The sequence below is a fragment of the Polyodon spathula genome, chromosome 7 (assembly GCF_017654505.1).
Source record: "Polyodon spathula isolate WHYD16114869_AA chromosome 7, ASM1765450v1, whole genome shotgun sequence".
Lineage (NCBI taxonomy): Eukaryota > Metazoa > Chordata > Actinopteri > Acipenseriformes > Polyodontidae > Polyodon > Polyodon spathula.
Genome location: NC_054540.1, coordinates 10306607 through 10330616, shown reverse-complemented (window position 1 = coordinate 10330616; position 24010 = coordinate 10306607). Strand labels below are relative to the sequence as shown.

At 36.0% G+C, this 24010-nt stretch overlaps 1 protein-coding gene across 24 annotated transcripts in view; it reads left to right on the top strand.

Moving 5' to 3' along the window:
* LOC121318134 (neuronal cell adhesion molecule-like) overlaps window positions 1–24010 on the top strand; it is a 97528-nt gene that overhangs the window by 24660 nt on the left and 48858 nt on the right. For 22 of the 24 annotated variants that reach the window (XM_041254474.1, XM_041254476.1, XM_041254472.1 and 19 more), the window contains exon 2: window positions 19117–19195. The exons of 1 other annotated variant lie outside the window; for it this stretch is intronic. The gene's annotated coding sequence lies outside the window, so the exon portion shown is untranslated. Of the gene's footprint in view, window positions 1–16128; window positions 16270–19116; window positions 19196–24010 lie in introns of those variants that run through there. One more of the 24 variants, XM_041254469.1, reaches the window with a different exon arrangement.

The window sequence follows — 24010 nt, the reverse complement described above, 5'->3', positions numbered from 1 at the left end:
AGAGTGTAATGGTTAACCATTTCCCTGCAACACTTTCACAGTGAAGATTTCAGAGCTTTATTAAGACAACAGGGTTGTCATTAACTGGCCTCTTTGAAAGTTCAATTTTTAGCATTTTAAAATGTCAAAATATATTTCCCTGTGTCATGTCCTGAAGTAATATTTAGCATTTGCAGAGAGGCTAAACCTGTTCATAACTATGTCCAGGGCCAGAAAGGGATTATTGAAGTTAACTCTTTCATTTCAGCAAAATTACAGTAAACCATGTATTTGTTAAAAATAAATAAATACAGAACCTGCATGCTAAAATGCTTAAGGCTGAATGACATGTATATTTTGAATAACTTTGCATTACAATCACAGCAAACATACAAATACATTACTAATATGCATAAAATGTAGTTTACAACAACTGCTCCAGAACTGCCTATAACAGCATAGATGTCTGCAGGCATAACCTGGAATGTAATTGTATTCCCTCTGAGGTGGCATAAATAAAAGACTGTGTCCAGATTTTTTAGAATTAGAAAACAAGGGGTTGTTGTTCTTTTAATTGTAATGAAAGAAGGCTAAAACATAATTGTGCAAACAGGCCCGGTGTTGTTTTACAAAGCAAATGTAAAAAAAAAATATATATATATATATATATATATATATATATATATATATATATATATATATATATATATATATATATATATATACTATTAGTAAAAAATTTAATTTGGACGTTAAACCCTAACAATTTGGGGTGGTATTGTACAGTAAATGCGGTACATCATCTGGGTTGAATATAACTGCCCTACATGCATGACAATATAATTTATTATACAATAGCGCCTGTAAACTGTGGAAGTTGGTTTTGACTGTTGGGGACTTGACTTAGAATGTTTACAAATGCAACCTAAAAGTGAGTCCGTGTGCATTATATAAAGAAGACAATTGAACTTGGACTGCATATACAGTAGGACCAATTACAGTTTATTAGTGTTTTATTAGTGTTTTAGCTACAGGATTATAATATTATAATAATAATAATAGGACCTTGGTGTTTCACATGACTATGAAATAATTAAGAATCATTAAGCTTGTGTGTATAGTTATGTATGTTTATATGAAGCAAAAAATACATTGGAAATGTGAAAAAAAAGTTATCAAAAGTCTCCAAAAAATATGTTGGGAGGAGGTGGAGAAGAAAAAGAGGTTTACTTTACTTTGGCGGCTTATTCCTCTTACTCTATGACAGGTTGTAGCAGGGCGAGATCTGTGCTGACTCTGCTGGCGTGTTCACGGGCTGCAGGAAGAGGACGGCAGTTGCCCAACAACCGCCTGTGAGTCATGGCAGTGACACGGGGAGGTGGGAAAGTGTGTGTGTGGACTTTCCCCCTCTCTGAATGGCCGAGAGGCGGGTCTTGGGTGATTGTCGGTCCTATAAAATAACGCTCTGTTGTTTCCTCAGGTCTGCCCACTTAGACGCGCTAAGAGTGCGGACGCTTTGATTCGGGACCGGGAATCAGCCGGGAGAAAAATAAAGAACCACAGCGAGACAGAGAGAGAGAGAGCGGGGAACCCTTGGGCAGACCCCGGCGTATTGTGAAAGAGCAGGCTAGATAGCCGATAGAGTAGGACGGTGATCCGGGTCGTGCGGGTAGCGGCGACCGGGATAACGCTGCCGAGTGCAGCACCTTTTATTTGTAGTTTTATTACTGTTTTATTTTCCCTTGTTCTTTTCGCCTTCTGTTTTCATTATTATTTCTTTGAGCACCTGCGAGTGCCCTTCCTGTTCACGTACCAGCTGTGGTATTTCCGTGGTGCTGTCTATCATCGTTGATAGGCAGCCCACGGTCAACAGTGCCCTCTGCCGGAAAAAGTAAGAACTGTCTAAAAATAAAATTGGGAACCTGTGTGGTGTTTTCAAGTACACCTGTCTGTCTCCTAATCAGTGAATTACCCACACCCCTTCCACACAGGTATTGACTTTTTTTTCTACGTTTCACCTAAGAGTGTTGGGAACTGCAAATTAAAAGTGAAATGGTGCTTTTGGCTGATTTACTTTTACTTTTGCTGAGCCAATACCCTGAAAACCTGTAAACTATCCTTGCTGTATAGAGAGTCTCAGGCAGTTCTTCTTGATTACTTGGCGCAAGGACCTACCGTTCCTCTCAATGATATATAAACCATCAAATTAAAAAGCAATTGCCATCTAATGTATACCCAAACATTTTTTAAAACTGTGAGACTACACTTGAAAAGTTCAGACAGACAACACACGGTATAAGCAAGTGTACTATATTAAAATATTGCCAAAGTCTAATACTGCAATAACATGAAATTACTATTGTCGACCATGTCTGCCTGTTTCAGTGTCAATTATACTGGCGCTGCAATTGGAGGAACACAGGATGTGCACACCCACAACACTTTGAAAGAAAAGATACAAACATAACAATACTATCGGAGAAAAGTCAAAAGTAGTATATGCACATATAGTACATAGTCAGTGAATGGAGCTTTGGTAAAAAAAAATAAACAAAGGTAAGGTTGTCATGGATATGAAATTGCAGTTTTTAGTAATTTAAATTGGAAAGGAAATATACATCGAGGGGTCATTATGTGCTCTATTGGACAGCACAGTCCAGCCTCCTGCTGATGGTTTCGTTCTCCTTGGCTTCTCAATCCAGACAGATTGAAGATGGTATCACCCAGAATGAGAGGTTATGAAATAGTGTCATGTATCACACCTGCATGCCCCTAGCAGTGAAGTAGTAATTGGTCTAACTTTCAGACAGCCCTTTTCCATTACAGAGTGGTTCTTACATAATTAGATTTATATACATCCATGATAATCTTTCAATGACAATGATCCAACAATATAAACAAAGTAGTTTTTAATGTGTTAAACTTCCTGCAATCCTGGATTATAGATTACATCAGTTGCAAAATATATATCCTGTCTTGCTAGACCACCAATGATTATGATTACTGTAGTTGTTCTCAAAGTTTTAGATGCATGCCTTAGGGAAGAAAAAGGTTCAGAGAAATTACATTTTGATTGTGGCTTTTAAGCAGTCATGTTACTGAACCGCCAACTCAAGCCTTTAACGACGACTAACCTTCAAGGGGTCATTCCAGTACAGTGAAGTGCACAGACACAAGATAAAAATAAAGCAATGGTGACCGACCAGACTGGTACCACGTTTCAGAAGAGGGTGGTAAAAACAAGGAGAAATGGGCAACCCAATCTTCATGCATTCCTAGAAAATTGATTCCGAGGAAACACTACTCTTGTGAGACATGTTTTGCATTTGGAGAGGGGACTCGGACTGGAGACCACCGAGAAATAGCAGACCCTAAGAGTAGTTTTGACAGCTTCGTATGGGGCACTCTACCCGTCAAAAGCCAATCTGTGCCCTATTATGCTAGGGACACTACTCTAGATGTGCAGTCCTAAACATTGTGTTGCATTTTTAAATAAACTTTTGAACTTTTATGTTGATCCACCAACAGGCTTGTTGAATTGTTAAAACATGCTGTAGAAGTAATACTATAGAAATAGAATTAAATTTTAACCAGATTTGTTTTCCATGCAAACTATAGCATAAGGCATGCCAATTTATTTGCCTCCACAAGAAGGCTTTGGAGCATAACTAAAATGACTTCTGAATGTCAAGTTAAATCTGTCATTTTTACTGCCCGCTGCAGAGTGTCAGTGTTGAGTTTAGCTGTATGAGACTGGAATGGGTCCAGTTAGGCTTTGATTCTGTCAGTATGTGTTGCCAGTAACAAAAAATGACTGCACTTTATATACCAGTGGGAAATGTTTTATTATTTTTATTTAACAAAGATCTGAAAGATAGCCCATGGGGATTAAAAAACTACTGTGCATTGTTAATTCAGTTGCTCTTGAAAACACTGACCCAGCTTGAAGCAAACCATAAAGCTATAGCTGCCACCCGTCCGTGTCATGGTTAAAGCTCTGCTACATTTAAGAAGCTGTCCTGAGCTAAGCCATTCAGACCGCTCCAAACAATGCATCTTTCCATGCCATAAAGCAGATACTTTTATTGTACGGATACCCTACATGGTACCACCTTTGAAAGCCGTTCATCATTTGAAAGGGCCCCACAGTGTCTGAATGTGAAGTTTTGTGTCTTGTTGTTAAATGGTTAGTTTTTCATGTACCTACGTCAATGATTGGATGACACAACCTATGGGAATATTATGGTTTGCTATGTTTTAGGCTAATACAATCTGAAATGCTGAGGTGTGCTCATTGATAAGCAGATGTTTATCACAGCCACATAGAAGATAAAAAGAAACAACGTATCAGCAGTTTCATAGTGTGTAAACCACGGGAACGATAACAATAAGTGTGCATTGAGATATCCATTTGTTTTGGTGCAGTATCCTGAACACACATAGTCATGTGGTGGGATAAGGACTAAACTTACAAGTTTTGTCAATATAAAACACTTCTGAACCCAGCCTAAAATTGGGGTCTAAACATTTTTCAAACGGAAACCCCCTCTGTATTTAACTGATTTTCAGCTCACCTCACAGAACTCGTTCCCTCTTTTTAAAACACCTCTCTATCGGAAACATAACAGGAGCTATCAGGTTTTTGGCCTATTGAAGTTGGTTTCACTAAAATGTAGTTTTATATTTTTATTGTTCTGCACTCCACGGAAGACAGTACTCACAGATAGCATTGACTAAAACAAAAATCTGGACTGTTTCCCTGAGGACTTGGGTTCATAACTGCTATATCTTATATCTTATACATTATGCAACTTAATAGAAATCAGAAATATGCATCTTTTTCAAAAAGAAAAAAAATTACTTGCTTAAGGCCATCAATTTAGATGACTGGCTTTGGGCAGGAAATATGCAGTTGAGTATCCTGAATGGAGAATGTGCTTGCTTTATGTGCCTGGGGTTGATCAATTATGTCAGTGAACCGTATGAAGGAAGTAATGAGTATGTCCTCAAAAAACTGCCATGACAAATTACTAGAAATCCAAGATTTTCCATGGAAAAACCCTAGCTGGATGAACAGCAGTATACAATGTTGTAATGACCGCTAATGAAAAGCTATCTGGAAGTAAACTAACTCTGTTAATAGGTTGTTGCTCCAGATTACCCATTGTGTTTATGGAATAAGTGCACAACACAATAATAGTTCCAGCCCTGCAAAGCATTTGGTTGTGAACCGATTTGGAGACGTTTTATGGCGATTAAACTTTTTTTTTTAAGTGGTAGTTTGGAATTAAGGACAGCTTCAGCAGCTTCTTCTAAGATCATCTGCTAGTTAGTATTTTCACAACAGCTTTAATGACCGTGTTATTGAGTTTAAAAACATTTTATTTTGTTGTATTTTTTTTATTAACACTGTTAAATGTAAACCAGGCATCTGCAGCTAATGGCACCTCACTGAATATGAACAGCTGTGTAAATAGCTGTGTTTACATATTGTGTAAGTCACATGTTTGTTTTTTCTTTTTCTTTAAATAACTTTGAATGTTCATGTTCTTAGAATACAAATTTGCTTCTGACTAGCAAAACCTTGAGACATATAGGGCACATCATTTCAGATAAACTTACTGAATCAAACTCAATATCTCACAGTATGTATTTTTTGATAAACAATAGGAGTCACTTCTTCTAACTGAAAGTTTTGCTCTTTTTTTTTTTTTTTTAACAATTCAGCTTTTTTCCATAACTTTATATGATGTTGCTAACACATCATATAATTATGATGTGTTAGTATAACACATCATATAATTACATAAATAATTAATATAATCTGTTTTTGTTACCAAAAGTTGTTGTAAACATTAGCCTAGGTACTGTACTTAATGGGAAATAAGTTCTATAAAATCACAATAGCTCTGTCCATTATTAATTTCTTATATTGATTGAGTTACTGGAGTATAATACAATTCTGATAGAAATGTTAACCGCTTCTCAGCTTTTTAACCTCATACTTTGAAGTTGTTGATTAATGAATAATTTCACCCAAAGGACAGGTATAGAGGATGTACAGTATAGTATTAACACTGAAACATTGTCACGCTCTGAAACTGAAAATAACTGTGATAAATTATGAAAAATGACATGCAAGTTTGACGGAGATGTCTATTTTGCGGCTGTTCTTTATTTGGGTTTGTGTGTTTTATTGGAATGCTAATGGGTGTTTCATCAAGACCATTAGCTTTTAACAGCATTTTAAATGGGAGTTTGGTTTTGAGGGGCAGGTCTTGCACTGTTAGTGCTTTATCTGGGTTAAGGGATCAGCTCATTACTAAAAGCCAGATTTCTGCTGGGAATCAAAACTGCTGTTCATGCTCCTATTTTGATAAATTAATTGATGAAAGCAAACTATTTGGCAGTACTATTTGTACGTAATGTTTCTAGAATTGATTTAAAAAAAAAAACATAAAACAACCACAAAAACTAAAAACAAACTGCTGAATGCAGAGACATTCAAAGATTTTCTACTGTGCAAATTTAGCTATTTTTTTAAAAGGAGAAAACACAAATTATGTAAAAGAAACAAATTTTACTAGGCTAATTATGTTGACTCAACTTAAGAGTTTGGTGTTATTAACTGGCAAGGGTGGACTTGCTTCAGCTCTGTTATTTTGGAAACAGAACAGAGTATGTGTATTGTTTTACCATAATGTGATTTTTAATTTAAAAACCTCTAACCTTGTTTCTTATTTACGTTCAGCCTGATTTTCTGTTTTTTTTTTTTTTTTTTTTTTTTATTTCAAAGAAAAGCAATTTGACACTCATTCAAAATCTGTCAATTCAGACCTACGTCTACCTACATTGTCTTCTTGGTTAAGCCAGGTTTGTTTGCTAACAAAACATATTAGACTGTCAATTTTACAGCATGTATACTGTTGCACCCAATAATAACTTCTAAACCATCTTAATTACTGCTAAATCATTCCGTCTGTCACATTGAATTCTATTCAGGCCCAAATAATTTGGAAACATGAACAGCTAGAGGGAGGTCTCTTGTTATATCTTCTCTTTTAGGCACAGATACTGTAGGACCTGCCAAAACTGATCTAGACACAGGTTTGTTTTGCAGATAATGTTACATTATTGTATTTGTTTTTTTTTCAAAAATCTTAAAATTATAACTGTTTGGTGTTGGCTGCTTTCCACAATACTAAAAGTGATGATTTTTGCCTTTTGCATACAATGCACAATGGTTTGGTTTTGGTTTCGTTTTCTAATATTTTAAAGGTTGTTTATTAGTGATCGATATTATTATAATGTCCATGCGCTTTCCCTTGAAGCATCAGTATAGTATATGTTAGGAATGCAGTGGTTATGATTTTCCCATAACAAAAAATGAATTGAAACTGTAATTCTCATAAATGGAAAGTTATGACAAGGCTTACCTGATTGATTGTGACAGCCCTCAGTAGGCGTAGCTGCGGCTTCATACAGTATGTACAAGTCTGGATGTCCAGGGCTGTGTTCATTTCAGGGTTTCTGAAGCGGTTAATAGATGAGAGATGCTGGCGCTCGTACTAACCTTTGTTAAAAAAATGCATCCTATGAAGTAAAAGCTAAAGTTGGAAGTTTGAGTTATTAACAGTTTAAATTCAAATTTTCCTCAGCAACACAGTGTGACTACACAGGAAACGTCAGAAATAATGCCAGACAATATTCTTCAAAAACTGATACAGAGATGGAATTTGTCGTCGAATTCAACTTTCCCACTCAACAGTGTGTCGATGATTGTGCATGTGTTGTGTCAGGAAATGCAGATGAAAACCAAAGGTCAGATCATCCTCAAAGACCTCATTCCTAAAAGAAATACGTATTTGATATGTGTCAATTCTGCAAACATTCTGAATCAGCTGGAGCTATATCTAAGACTTTGGGGATGTATATTGAAATAACACAGTGCTGCTATAATTGTGGGCATGTCCCTTCATTAGTTGGAAATGAGAACAACTCCATCTTGGTTTTCTTTTCCCCGCAACCACTTACACAGCATAGACTGTTGTGACTATTTTTTTATTTTTGAATGCAACATTAATTGTAATAATACATCAAAATACAACATGCAAAGGAAACATGTACAGTGTGAAAGATGTCTACTAAACAAAACAAAAGCAGGTATAAGTTCCTTCCTTATGGAAAATTAGATGAACCATGTTTGTCACATAGACTAGTGTGTTTGCACACAGAGGTAATATAGCTTATACAATGCTTCACTGGACACGCGCCAGTACTTTTCAGAGTACATGTGACGGTACATGCCAGAGTCATGTTTTTTGGCTCAGAAGAGGTGCTTGAGAACAGTGATTTTGGCCATAGCAGTATAGCATATGGATTATTATACAATGACCAAATACATTCCGAACAGCAAGGTGTGATAGTTTATTTTTTATTTTTCATGTAGTAGTGATGCTCCCTTTAAGCAAATCTCTGATATATCTGAGCTACCACCTCAGACTTTTTAAAAAGTGGTAGGGAACATTTTTCCCAGGTAGCATCAAGCTTTCATCTCAACAGATTAATGACAACTACAGGGTAGAACAGCATACTGCTTCAACTGTGTTTTAAGAACTGAACCAACTGTGCGACAGTAATGTGCTGCCAGGAGTTGACTGTAATGTTAATGTCATGTGTTCCTTCTAGTCAAGGATCTGAGGGGGTTGGGTGGGGTGAAAACAGAAGTGTAGCCATCTACTACAGATGAGCGTTCTTTGGATTTTACATTGCAACGCTGTCAAAATTGTGTGAGACTCATCAACCTAAACAGAGGTTCTCAGTTTTTCTTTTTGTTCGGTGGACCCCTTTTTAAAAAGAAAATTGAATAGGGGCCTCAAACTGAATACTGACAAAGAAAGAAAAACTTTCCTGCAGTATTACAGGCGTGCTCTATTGATCTCTGGCAATAGCTGTCTATTAAAAAATGACCCTGTTCAGTAGAATTCACAGTGAACCCCATCCCTGTCCTTGGTTGTTCCAGGGCGCTGTGTGTGTCTGTGTGTGTCTGTGTGAGAGAATTAGCAGGAGCAGTAGTACTCCAAAGAATGACATACAAGGTTTGGAGCACTGTTGTAATTAGATAACACATTTGCTTTTCAATCTCTGGAATACACATTTTTAATGCATCGGTAACAAACAAATAACTGAAAAAGATATCCATCATTAATGCTGAATACTGTAGCCTGTTTTTTTTTTTTTTTTTTTTTTTTTTTTTTTTTTTTTTTCTGTAAGCAGGTGTTTTCTGTCATGTTCCATGGACGTGGGGGTGAGGAATAAAAAATAAAAACCTCTTCAAAACCTGCTGGTTTTAAAGATGACAGAGGCACTGTTGATTGCTGAAGAAACCATTTCCACCTTTTATAAAGGATTGTCAGCTCCCACATTACTTCAAAATGTAAAACCTTAACAGTGGTGTGGTAAACTGAATGGGATGCCTGAATCACAATGCTAGATTGCTCCCATTAAGAACAGTAGGGGTGTCTATATATAGTTACAGAAATGCTTAGCATGAAACAGGAGTCGTGGGGTGTGCTGCAGTTGTGCACAGCTTAATGGCACAAGGGTATAAAGTCCCATTTGTTTAACTAAATAAATGATCTTTCCGATACAGTAGAAAATAACAGTGGTATGTTCTTTTGCAAATAAGGTTCATTATTAACAGTGTATTATCGGTCATCCCATAAAGATTTTAATTATTCATGCATGCATTTCCCTGTATACTTAGTAAACAGATTGTTTTGATTGCCAACATCGTTAAATCTGTATTTCATTTAATGCTCCAGTGTTCATTATATTTTAAAAATACTTCCCTGAGGCTTTGGGAACCGCAGTGTTGTTTTATTTAGAGCACAACGGCTGGCTTAATGGACTTTCTTCACAATTATCCAGTAATGGCTCATAATATGAGTAATTGTCTGGGTTTTTTTTTTTTTTTTTTTTTTTTCTTAACTGCACAAAGCAGGCCTACTCAGAGGGTAAAAACATCTTCTTCAGGTCAAATAAAATAAATAAATAAATAAATAATAAAAAAGAGATAAATACATCCCAATTATTAATAATTAATAAACTTCAATATTTTGGACAAGCATGTGTTTGGTAAACCTTCTTCTGTTTAGCTGAAGTCTTTTCTTGTAGATTTTCTATTTTTTTTATTTATAAATGTATTGTAGAAGTGTTGAATACAGGTCAAATAACTTGGTAGTGCATAGGATAAACAATTTGAATGCATTGTTTAGATAGATATATATAAAAAAAAAATACCTTTAGCATATAAAACAAGTATATTCCAGCCCAGGTACTGTAGTGATTTCAGCTGTTGATTTATTTATTAAATGTGTTTCTCAAATAAAACGTCTTCATCTAATGTTTTCTCCAACCAGGCTCTCACCTCCTTTACATGCTGTGTTACTCTGGAACCATCTGTTGCTTTTTCCATAATCGTCCCTTCAGATTTACCCAGGGAATGAAAGAGAAATTTGAATTTGCTTGATGGCTTGCATCCATGATTTCTCGATAACTTTGTACTTTGCCCTTTAAGTCTGGACGTAGTCGGTGCACTTTGGACACAACTTCCCTTTAACCTTTATAAAACTGTCTGGCTTGTGGGTGGTAAATCTCTTTACATTTCCTTTGTACTTCCTTGTGCTTTGCTATTTCTCTTTCCACTAAGGACTGTCTGATGGTGTGCTAACGCTCAGTTTATGTGAATGAACTGTCCTTGGCTGCTACTTAGAGTCATGGAAACCAAAGAGATTTATTTTAAATTTCCCGTTAGATAGAGGCGTTCGATATAATCATGACCGTGATATTGACTTTAATTTAATGTGTGATTACTGGAAAATATCAAAGTAAATTTTAAAGCTTGATTCAAAATAATTCCAGAAAGTAGACGATTCCACTACCGGTAAAGTACCTTGATTGCGTAATATACAGGAACTTGGACAAATTAGAAACACCTCTGATATGTATTATGTACTTTTGTATATAGGTAATGGATTTGTTATGTAAATACAATACATGACATTTATTCTGTAATATATAAAAAAATGTTGCATCCCCCTGTTGTAACCCTGATAGGGCTAGTAGTACGCAAGCACTTCTGAATTCGAGACTGCCCAAATTACAGATGTTTCACAACGCATGCGATCACTGCAGATTTCTACGCTCAACTTCCACGAAGCAATTAATACAGTTATGCCTTAAATAATTCTGTACATGCTGTATTGCACCAAAATTATTTAAGTTTGCATTGAATTTATTTTTTTATAATTGGTTCAGTACCTGTGCCTGAAATGTTAAAATGTTCACTTACATTTTTTCCTGGTGACAAATTATAGCAATACATTTGTGTACTTTTAAAGAATAGCAACATAACATTTTTAAACCAGGTTCTTTACTCCTGATTTTCTACCCTATTTTAACCCTTTGGGGTCCTATGTCAGACCAGGTCCGTCATTACAATTTTCCCTTTCCAGTCCGATGTCGGACCCTGTCCAACATCATCAAAATGACTTAAAGCACAGGTCTCTAGTCGTTGATCTCTGGAAAAAGGAGAGGAAACCTTTCAGTGGCTCAGTGAGACCGATAGGAGCCAAATGAAACCAAAAAAAGGGTGTATCTCATGGCCCCATGCATTACAGAGATAACACATAACAAAGGAGATAGCTGCTTCTGCATTCAGAATATCGCAGACATTTGCAGAACTTTTTGAGATGTTATAGTAATAAAATAATGACTTGGATCGCATTATTGAGGAGTTTGGTGATAAAAACGAGTGATCAGGAGAGGATTTATCAGTATGCACGCCTATAAAGAGGTATGTGAAAAGTACAGCGAACAAGGGGTGGGGCTTGGCTATGCAGTATTGAGTGTCCTTTTGTGATTCAATGCCTTTTTAAACCTGTTTTACTCTGAAATAAATATATTTTAAACTGCGCATGTAAAATAAACAGCGTGTGTGAAAATAAATTGGACCCAGCGCACCTGACAAGCCCTGAGTAAATGGACTGCAAAGGGTTAAATGGCCATTTTAATGGCCATTTTAAAAGTTGGTGCAAACTAGTCATGATCAGGATATTTAATGCATTCAAGTTTTCAAGTTTTTTTTTTTTTTTTTTTTTTAATTAGGCAGATCAACAGCTGTTCATATACTACCCACATTGCTGATAAATCTACTATATCTTCAGGGGTATATGGCAGGCAAAAAGCATGATTTTAAATTGAAGAGCACTAGAAAGTCTTAACAAAAACATGTTATTGTAAAGACAAACATGCCAGTATATGAGTAGTACTGTGAATCAGGAAGGATAGTGCTGATTGTTTCAGAACAAAACCAAAAAGACAGCATGAACAGAACCCACAAAATTAATTGTTAAAATAATAATTTGTTAGGTCCCAGTGAGGCCATAATATTAAAAGAGAACGAACAACATCTAAGTGGGGCTAAACAGAATTTTCTCTCATTATTCTGGTAATAAAGTGGTTTTGTTTTTGCATATTGGGGTTCTTGGTACCATAGAAACAGGATTGTCCTCACTGAAGTATTACATCTAAAAATATTAACTAACCAAATAGAAACAAGTAGAAAGGCTAAAACAGCAAATTAAGTGAATTGAATGTGTTTTAAAATGAAGCTGAGGTGTTAAGAGTGATTGTATGACAGTAGACTGTTGGTAACTGGAGTTGTATGTTTTGCAGAGAAGTTAAGTTTAGTGTATTCTTTAGTGCACGTTATCAAGAGAATCAGAATCTGGGAATATGGAGGAACCTGTCCTTCTGTTTGTCAGACTTAGATTCTTACAAGGTCCTTGTAGAAATGTTAACTGCTTGAGTGTTGCATTGTTTGTATACAATGTGTATGAATTGAGACCCCCACCCCACCCCACCCCCAGTTTCTTTCTGCCTTCTCTTTTTTATTGCCCTCGCCTCTACTACATTTCAGAAGCTAGAAATGCTGCATCCTGTTACTGGGATAACAGATTTTACTATGGACTTCATAAAAAATGTCATTGAAATATCGTGCCTTAATTCTGTGTTTCAACATGCCCACTGAGAACTACTTTCTTTTGGAGGAGCATGTCACAGCTGGAGGTTAAAGGCGGAGTGGACATCAAGAATCATTTAGTGTTTAATAGCTGTCTGTGCTACAGAGGCAGTGTGCAGAAGTAATTCTGATTATGCTTTGTCAATCAGGCTGCATAATCAGCAAATTGATTTAACCAGTATGTTTTGTTATGATCTGAAATAGAAGTTTCCACAAGTTGAATGTTGTATGTTGCATCTATATGTACAGTGCCGAGAAAAAGTTTGTGAACCCCTTAGGATTTTCACATATTTCAAACCTAAAATGTTATTAGAGCTTAACAATAGATAAAGATAACTTGATTTAAACAAATGACACAAAAACATGATACTTTTTCAACATTTATTTAACCATAAATGATTCAACATTCAATATCCATGTGTGAAAAAGTATGTGAACCTTTAGATTCAGTAACTGGTGGCACCCCCTTGAGCAGCAATGACTTCAACTAAGCGTTTCCTGTAACTTTGGTCAGTCTCTCACATTGGTTTTGAGGAATTTTGGTCCATTCCTCCTTACAAAACTGCTTCAACCTCAGTGACATTTTGAGGGCTTCCTTGCATGGCCAACCCGCTTTAGGTCCTGCCACAACATGTTGATGGGATTTAGGTCTGGACATTGACATTGTTCCAGAAGTCTTGTGGATCATCTATGTGCTCTTTGGCGAACTTCAGATGGGCAGCAATGTTCTTTTTAGAGAGCAGTAGTTTCCTCCTGGCTATCCTTCCATGAACACCATTCTTGTTCAGTCTTTTTCTGATAGCTGAGTCATGAACACTCACATTAGCCAAGGCGAGAGTGGCTTGCAGATCATTGAATGTTACTCTGGGGTTCTTTGTGACTTCCTTGATGATTTTTCGGTTTGTTCTTGGAGAGATTTTGGTAGGACGACTGCTCCTGGGTAAAGAGACTGTGGTCTTTAACTTTCTCCATTTGTAGACTATTTGTCTGACAGTGGATTGATGGAGCCCCAAATCCTTGGAAATGGTTTTGTAACGCTTTCTGGACTGATGAGCATCAATAACCCCCTTTTTTTTCTGAGGTCCTCAGAGATTTATTTTGATCGTGGCATGACATGTTTCCACATGCCTGTATGGTGAAGATCTAACTCACAAAGTTTCTGATCTTTATATAGTGTGGGGCCTCCCAAACTCTCCCCTGAAGATCCACCTAATTATTTAAACACCTGATTCTAATTATCCCCTTATTTGAGCTGATAAAATCCGGGGTTCACTTACTTTTTCACATTCCCTGAATCTTAATTACTCATTGTTTGTCTAACTCATACATCATTTTGTTTCAAAAGACATGGAATTGGTTAATATAAACTCTATTGGATATTTAAGAAAATGCTGGCTTTGATTCAAGAAGGCTATCATGGTAAAACTGGAATTTCCATAATTATCATTGGGTTCACAAACCTTTTAGATTTTTTTTTTAAAGAACCTGAAAAAAACCACATTTTGATGCCAAGCAAATACTGTCCTCACTGAATGTTTTAACATAAACCAGATGTTTTGTCTTATGGTATGTACTGTTGCTAAACAGGAAGTCTTACAAAATAGAAACATTTTTATTCACATTTAAGTGAGCAAAAATCATTTAATTCAACCAGTATGATTTGCAAGAAATAATTTAAATCCCAGTTGTTTTATTTCTGTGTTGTTGAATTTTCTGTTAAAAGAAAATGCAACATTGTTTTAAAAAATCAGTGCAGATACTGCAACAAATTGCAAGGTATTGTTTTAAAAAATACGATGTGGTCTGCTGTATATGTGACAGTGGATAGAAAGGTTCAAAAACAGGATAGAGTGTATCTTATGTTAATATCAGAGTGATTTTAATTGTATTGCACTATAAATGCAAGAATCCGCTAATCAGTAATACAAAATGATTTTGTAGGAGTTATTAGAGTAGATGATTAAGACCTGTGACCATTGTCAGCCCTGGCTGACAATATTCTTTGAAGGGGATTATGTTACATTAGCTGTGCTTTTGTGAAGGAGAGTACTATTTTTGAGAACAGCAGAGAGTTTCAAAGGGATAGCACTTGCTATCGTTGCAGGCAGCCACCGTAGCTAGCAGATGTCAACAAGGTTTTCATGCCACTCCTTTTACATGGTAGTAATACTCGTTAGATACCAAAAAACAGACCTATACATACGACGTGTCGCAAGGATAGAGTTGCACATAACATCTGTTCAGGATATTTTACAACTTATGAGCCAAAACATGAATGGCTAAAACTAAAGAACAGTATTACTGTGCTACAGCACAGCTATGGTTAAAAGGTTTGCCTCGCCCTATAGAATGAACTAATTTTGCTTCATAAAGTTGAATGAAACCTGCGGAATAGGGTTACGTTAACATATTGAATTACATACCGCTTTGTAGTTTTCCAGATGACAAAAATGAATTGACATTTCGAAATCTAACATGAAATACTGCAATACTATAATGGTTTCCGGTAGACTTTTGCGAGATCATTTTGTGGTTTCTTTGATTACATGATGTTAAATAAAAGATCTAAACTATGTTCATATAGATTTGGTGTTGTTTTTATTTATTTATTTATTTATTTATTTATTTATTTAAATGATGTCTCAATCCTAGAATTCTAGGTGATGCAAAACTTTTGGCCAAAGCTGTACCTGTTTTGTTTTCAAATGTCCAGATTTATATATCTTTATGTATGCATGTATGCATAATATATGTGTTGTGTACATATACAACAATGTGGCTATGTCTACAGTAAAATAGTATAGTATTAAAAATCTATCAGATATTTTGTTTTTATTATGCTATGTTAGTTTTAATTTACAACAGGCTTGCATAGCTTACATATGGTACATAACAGTGAACAAATTAAAATCTTAAGTGAAAACATCTGTGTGGATTCTGCTTGCTTGCAAATGATACTGGGAAATGCTTAACCCCCATTGTATGATGACAAAAGCCTGTTTTAATTACACAGTGAAGGGAGGTTCAGGCAAAGTGGGACGGACTGTTAGGAGCTGCAAAACACGTTCACAGTCAGCAGCAACAGAGATCTGATCAGGACTATTGATTTCCCTTTAAGGATTACCGAGAGAGGGGACTATATCAAAATCAGTTTTCTTATTTTCATGTCATAGAAGGTGGAGGTCAATACAACATCAGGATAAAAGGTATTTTAGGTCTTTTAAGTAGAACAGTTTCACTTGGATGTATCTGCTCAGCGTTTGCTAGCTTTTAACAAGTTGCAGTGCTTTGCTAGTTTTTTGTACAGTGGGTCTTCATTTTTCATCTTCATATTTTTAAATTTTACGGTGTTGTTTTTAGGTTATTATTGGCTGTTTGTTAGTATCAGTGGATTATGTAAAATACAGTAACATGCATCTGTTTGTCTATCAGTGGATTATGTAAAATACAGTAACGTGATGTTTACAAAATGTTCTGAAACTGTTTAACTTTCTGTGTTTTATAGTTTAGAGGTAAGTTTGCATGCTTTATTGTTTACAGGGCTGGTAAGATCGTTTCCAGCCTTCTGCTTTCTTGTCCAATTCTTAAACACACACATAAACACACATACACACACACAGAGTATATGTGTTGTGTAATTAGCAGTGTCCTACAATGTTCATAATAAAATACGATTCCTGCCTGAATGTTACATTCTTCCATAGTTTAGCCTTCTGTGCACTCTGCTTCATCAGAAACCAGGCAGTCAGCTGTTCATTTGTATTAATTGAGGTAGTTTCAGCTGCAGGTACAAATGTTTCCTCCGTTCTTGAATTTTTATGGCATCTCTGTCACTCAGTGTTGTGAACAGCTATCCTCCTGCTACTACGGCACATGTACGTGTAGGTAGGGGGGAGCAGAGCGGAGTGGTTGTTATGAACGCGTATATACTATAAGCACTGTTTTAGCCCAGGGAAGCAAATTAAATATGTAAAGAAAGAGGAAAGGAAGTTATTTGGTGTTTTTATATTACATTTTATAAGTAACACAAAAACAACCTATTTTTAGGATTGGCTTGTGAGGTAACAACCTTCTTATTCTGACTACAGCGTTATAAGGGGGCGCACTGTGTAGGAGGCTGTGTGGTCCAGTGGTTAAAGAAAAGGGCTTGTAACCTGAAGTTCCCCAGTTCAAATCCTGACTCAGCCACTGACTCATTGTGTAACCCTGAGCAAGTCACTTAAACTCCTTGGGCTCCGTCAGACGCTGTTGTCCATAACTCTGGTGCTGATGCATAGTTCACACGCCCTAGTCTATGTAAGTCGCCTTGGTTAAGGAGTCTGCTAAATAAATAAACAAACAAATAATATAGTTAGATAGGTAGGTTGGTATTTTATCATGCTATTCTTAAACCTTAGACGAACTTCTTGATTTTGGTAAGAACCTCCATAAATGAATAATGCTGTACATCATGGGTGAAGCATTTTTAGCTCTAACTTTCAATAATGTATGCAGCCTTCTTCCTTTGGTATCCATAGCAACAACACAGGTCAGAGCTGTATTTTATTGGAGCATCACAGCAATCAAGCGCTCTGCCAGAACAGCTGTTAGTATTTGATTTAAGATTTATGTACCTGCTATTCAAATAGATAAAAAAAAAAAAAAAAAAACAGAATGGTCGTTCTACAAAAACAAGCATGTGTTTATTGGCAGTAGGCTTTAAAGGAAATAGGCCTATGTAGTGCAAAATGGAAATATTTTGTCATGTTTATAATGTATAATTAAGAAATACATGTATATTAATCTGTATTGTGATTAGAAAAGGTCAGAAATGTATGCTAATTGTAAAGCAATACTGTGGCAGCGTAACAGTGTCATGCCTTTCCTCAAAACATAGAATATTAAAAATAGCTATCTATTTTCATCCATCTTTCATCACAATATGGTGTTGCAAAAGCATTACAACCGCTGAATACAGGCAGACAAATAACACAAGAAGTTTACATGTAAAAGTAAATATAATGTTTAGTATGGTATAGATACTGTATGTCTGAATTCAGGCACTCTAATGGCAAGGTGAGCATTTCCAATGCAATTTTTATGCAGATTTTGTGTTACATTTTGTTCTGGTACTGACATTTAAAAAACATAACTGTTGAACAGTAATTTAGCTGATATTTTTCACATTTTGTATTCCCATTTAAAAAGGAAAAAACATAAATTGTGTAAATGAGGCGGAGACATACAGTACACGCTACTCCAGAACTCTAGTCAAGTACTGTAAGATTGTGTGAACAAAACCAGCAAAGAACAGAAAAACGCTAAAATAATAATAATAATAACTGGAAAACAAGCTGATTTACAAAATAATAATTGCAAAGCACACATACAGCCATTTTCTTTTTCTTTTTTTTTCATTGACTTTGCAGTAATACCCTTGCTCAGTACATTATTAGTGTATACAAACCAGTTTGGCTAAAATGGTCCGGTATCTCAGGTCTGGCTCTCTGTGCTGAATATTATCTCTTATGTAGTTGTTGTTGACTTACTTTAAAAGGTTTACATAACAAAGTGTAGTAAAGCATAGCTCAAGCATGATAAAGTACAGATGTATGTAAGCATGGTAAAAACCTTGACTTGCAATGTTAAACAATGTTAGTTGCATAATTTTGGTGTGAGTAAAGCTTAGTAAAAACTGTTAAAGTACCATACAAATTAATGATGGTAAACTTTTATAAGGAACCATATACAGTAGCATTTAGAAGATTAAAGTGATTCAGGATTTCACTACACTAATCAAAAATGAAATCATAGGTTATTTGTTTTGGTTTTCCACTGCTTAAAGATCAGAACACAAACAGATCTAAAGCCGCCTTTTATTCTATGACCTTCTAGAAGTTTGGATTTTTATTTGGATTTTGGTTTTATTTGTATTTATTTGGAGGCATGGAGGTGGATTAGGTTTGTGTTCCATGATGCAGAACTCACACATAGACCTTTTATTCAAAAACTACTCGACTTCAGCCGGTGTTCAGAATTCTGCACAGTGCCTGATGTGGGACTTTGTCTTTCAGGTTTCAAAGTACATCCAAGAGATTTGCTAAAAGAAAAACCCACAAGAAGAGAAGTGGAGAACAAAACAAGGAACTGCAGGTTCGACAAAGTTCAATATCGCTTATCCATAGTTGTCGTTTTTAATTTTATATTTTTACATTTTATCATATTTTTGTTCAGTTGTGAATACATATGTAAAATAGATTGGTAGTCAAGAATGCATTTAGGTGACTAACCTGCACCATTATAGATGCTGTCGTTTTATTTTAATGATGGCAGTATTTAGCGCCGCCACTTTTAAGATCGATTGAATAGACCCCAAGAAGTACAGAAAAAGAGCTAAGATGCTTTCTGCAAAAATTCTGCAGTTCTGTTCTGATATACTGTGCTGCCCCTTATAATGCTGTAGTCGAGAGCCATAGTTAAGAGACTGTGCTGTGTGTCTTCCGCCTTATACCGAGAATACTAGTGGTAGTCTAATGGCATTATGGGGAAAACGGGAGCCATCACCGTACCACCTTATAACATGTTCTGCAGTGTAAAGGGCCACCTTATAAAGGGTGAGCACTGTGTGTGCACAGTAGATTTGAGAAACAAGTGAAATAAGATGGCTAACATAAGTTGTACTGCTAAATGCTAGATGTGCCTTGTGAAACTAACCCTGTTCTATAAACAGTGTGTGTATGGTGGACTAGGGAAGGATTCTCTTTTATTCCTACACCTTGGATGTGCAGTAAAATACATTAATTAAAAGCAACAATCACTTTTCTTTTTCAGTTGTAAAGGGTGGGTACTCCATTTCAGATCCATTAAGTACTTACTAAAGAGATAATTCTACCCATTGTAATTGTTCTGCAATACAGTGGACATCTCCTGAGATCATTCATCTCATTCTGAATTCCTGGTCTGTCTCTGTGTGTTGTTTTAAAAATAAATGAATGAAAAACTGTTTTCTTGGCAATGTGCATTGTGGTGGTTCATTGGTCAGTGGCTGTTGTAGGTCTTTGGAATGTTTTGAAATGCTTTTTCTTCTTTCTGTCCAGCACAAAAAGCCCAAAAGGTCATTGAACAACACAACCAGCTACTGTATCTGCAGCTCTCCAGCAGTCAGACACAAGACAAACCACTATTTTATTATACAGTACAACAAAGGAGCATGTGATATTTGCTATTTTTTGATGCAATTATTTGACATTTATTCATTTTCTGTAAAACCTATATATGAAAGCGCTGCTTGCACATTTTATTTAATACATAAAAGGTTTAAACAGAAACATAACACTCAAACTAAACGGTTCGATGGCCAAAAGAAACACACAAAACAGAACACTGACCCCACAAGTGTCGTGCTAGTCCAACTAGCACGAGCAGCAATTGTTTTCATTATTCTTTCTTTCTCTCCCGTTCTCCACTCTAAACACGCTCTCCATGTAACCAAAGCTACAGGTCTTTTATATTATGGCCAAGGGATTAACCGGCTATTAATGATCGTATTAACCCTTCAGCCACAGTCTGCACGAGTTTAATCAATCTGTGTAACTGTCAGCTAATTTAATAACCAGTAGCTGACAGTCACACATTCTCATGAGAGTACTAAGTACAAATAATAACAGTAATGGCAATCCGCCCTGCACTTTAAATAATAATACAAATACAAAATAATAGAAAATGTAATATGCACGGGGCGGGGTGTACCCTGTCACAATGCATAACGAGAAACTTTTTTAAAGAAATTATTATTTCAGTATTATTACAACACTGACTGTAACAGTATTTCAAAGCAAAACATAAAAGTGGTAAAACATTTTTGGAGACAGAAATATTAAGGTTCGAAAGGTATCTTAAAACTAATCAAAAACTGGAACTGTTTTTAGATATACCAGACAGCAGCTAACCTGAAAGTGATGTTAAACCATTCGTATGCATTTGATTTTCTTTTTCAGTATGGCTATCCTCAAGTTACAGTACGTTAGCTTTAAACAGAGGTGGGTGGTATTTGTGTATCCAGTGCTACACACAGTATGCTTACACATTTTCTGGGTCATACATTCATAAAATATGGGGCTAAATTCCCTTTATGTATACTCTGATGCAGCAGCCCAGCAAGGGTGGCTAGAAGATCAGAATGTGAATGGAAAATAATGAGTGACTGATTTGGCAATTTAAAACACAGTCAGGCATGCATCTTTTGTTTGTGTTGAATTCTGAAACTGGTTCAGATTTACGCACTAGCAGGGGTTCGTCTTTATTGCATCTGAATTTTTTTTCTTTCTTTTAGCAGTTTCTCAAAGTTATTCATTTATACCAAGTTTTTATATCAACCAACTCTGATCTGAACAGAAATAGTTTATGTAATTGTGTTATGCAATACGTACTCGAGAATGCCTATGTCTGTAGCTATTTAAGAATAGCTGCCTGTTGGAGCTTTGTTGTTGTTTTTGTTTTTTTGGGTTACTGTATGTTGTAACATATTTAGAACATAGAATTGACTTGGGCATTAGTTTTTCCTTAGCTCATGCTGGGTTAAAAAAAAAAAAAAAAAGAACAGTTTTAGTGGGTAAGGAACTGTAAGCTGCAAATATGTCTTTGAAGTAATCTGATAAGATATGTTTAAAATGTTGTATTGGTGCTTTTGGTTCTTCCTGGGAACAGGAAAAGAGGGTATCATCATGTTAATCAACATTCGCTTTCTCTCAGCATTACCACAGAGTTTTAATAACAATTTCCAGGATGAGAACACTGCCAAAAATGTGTACAAGAGAAGAAAAGCTTCTTTAGATGTCTTTGATATTCAAACGAGGCATTTTCCATTTTGTGAATAGACCGCAGACTAAAACAAGCTAGATATTATACTCAGTTTGATAAAAAAAAAAGATCTATTTTCTGTTATAAACAGAAAAACAACAACTTTTCGTTCGAAACTGTTTTTTTTTTTTTTAGATTCTTTAAAAAATGATGCACACCCCTCAATTCTAACAGAATAGTATCCTTTTTTAAAACAAATTGCAGTGAAACGATTTAATATCCATATGTACTGTACAGTACCACACATTGTTGCATCTTGAAAGTGCACACTTGAGCACTTTCTAGATGTTTCAGCACATTTAAATAGCACAGTGTTCTGAGGAGAATACAAGTGATGCAGAGATACTGTATGCTCTGTGTGTACATTAATGAAGTACTCTCATTAATACAATTCTGAAGCCAGCTGTAAAGAGACTTGGTGATATAGCTGTACTTACTTGCAGCAGGCTGGAGCTTAAGTGGATGTACAATTGTAGGGCTACTGTAGATGTGTTGTCTGATAAAAATTATAACCATAGTGTTAATGTTCATTATTTACTGATTTAATGTTCATTATTTAATAGTTATCTTTTAAAGGAAGACAAACTGAAATGAATTTGCAGAGAGCTGAAGGTAATACTGCTCTGGCTTTGTTGAAGTTAATACCTTCTACTTGGATACGACTAACCTGTATAAACCTCTATACACTGTTTCATTCCATTTACCCTTAGAGATTGGTACCTTCCTGCTTTGCAATTGTTTTCTCTTTTAAATATCCTGTATTCATCAAATATAAAGCATATGGTGTAGTTTGATATAGTATTAGTTGTAATACTTCTGTTGTTTTAGTGTGTCAATCAGATTTGTAAGCAATACCTGACAAGACACCTAAAAATGAAAGACATGACTGAAAGAACATTGAACATTTAAGTAGACCTGTTCCTTCAACATTGAGCCCAATTGTCATTCTGTTGGCATGTAGGGAGACCTAATGTCTTGCTAGTTTTTATAACAATTACATGTGTCTATGTCAGAAATATTGAGGCACACTGTGCTCTTGTGCAAACTGAGCAAAAACCAGTTCCATTTTGCCATTTTGACATATGCCAAAAAACCATACGTCCAACGTGGAAACAAGGCCAAGCAACTCAGCTATGCACGAAAAGACAGAAACTGGGGTGCAGAACAATGGCAGCAGGTGCTCTGGACTGATGAGTCAAAATTTGAAATATTTGGTTGTAGCAGAAGGCAGTTTGTTCGCCGAAGGGCTGGAGAGCGGTACACGAATGAGTGTCTGCAGGCAACAGTGAAGCATGGTGGCGGTTCCTTACAAGTTTGGGGCTGCATTTCTGCAAATGGAGTTGGGGATTTGGTCAGAATTAATGATCTCCTCAATGCTGAGAAGTACAGGCAGATACTTATCCATCATGCAATAACATCAGGGAGGCATCTGATTGGCCCCAAATTTATTCTGCAGCATGACAACGGCCCCAAACATACAGCGAAAGTCATTAAGAACTGTCTTCAGCGTAAAGAAGAAGACGGAGTCCTGGAAGTGATGGTTTGACCCCACCGAGCCCTGATCTCAACATCTTCGAGTCTGTCTGGGATTACATGAAGAGAGAGAAGCAACTGAGGCTGCCTAAATCCACAGAAGAACTGTGGTTAGTTCTCCAAGTTGTGTGGGCCAACCTACCTGCCGAGTTCCTTCAAAAACTGTGTGCAAGTGTACCTAGAAGAATTGATGCTGTTTTGAAGGCAAAGGGTGGTCACACCAAATATTGATTTGCCTTTAGTTAATTGATAAATATAATCTATTCATTACTCTTCTATTTTACTCTTCATGTAAATTCCAAGTAATGCTTATCTTGTTAAAGAACTAAAGATTATCTTCTCCCTAGTATTAACATTAACAGAAATACATACACACAGTGCCTATACAAAGTCTACACCCCCTTTCAAAATGTTCACCTTTTGTTGCCTTGTGTATAGTTTTTAAATTTATCTACACATCCTACCCCACAACTTTCACGGGAAAACAATATTCTAATATTTTTTTTGAAAATTAATTAAAAATAATAACTTAAATAGCTTGGTTGGATAAGTGTCCACCCCCCTTGTAATAGCAAT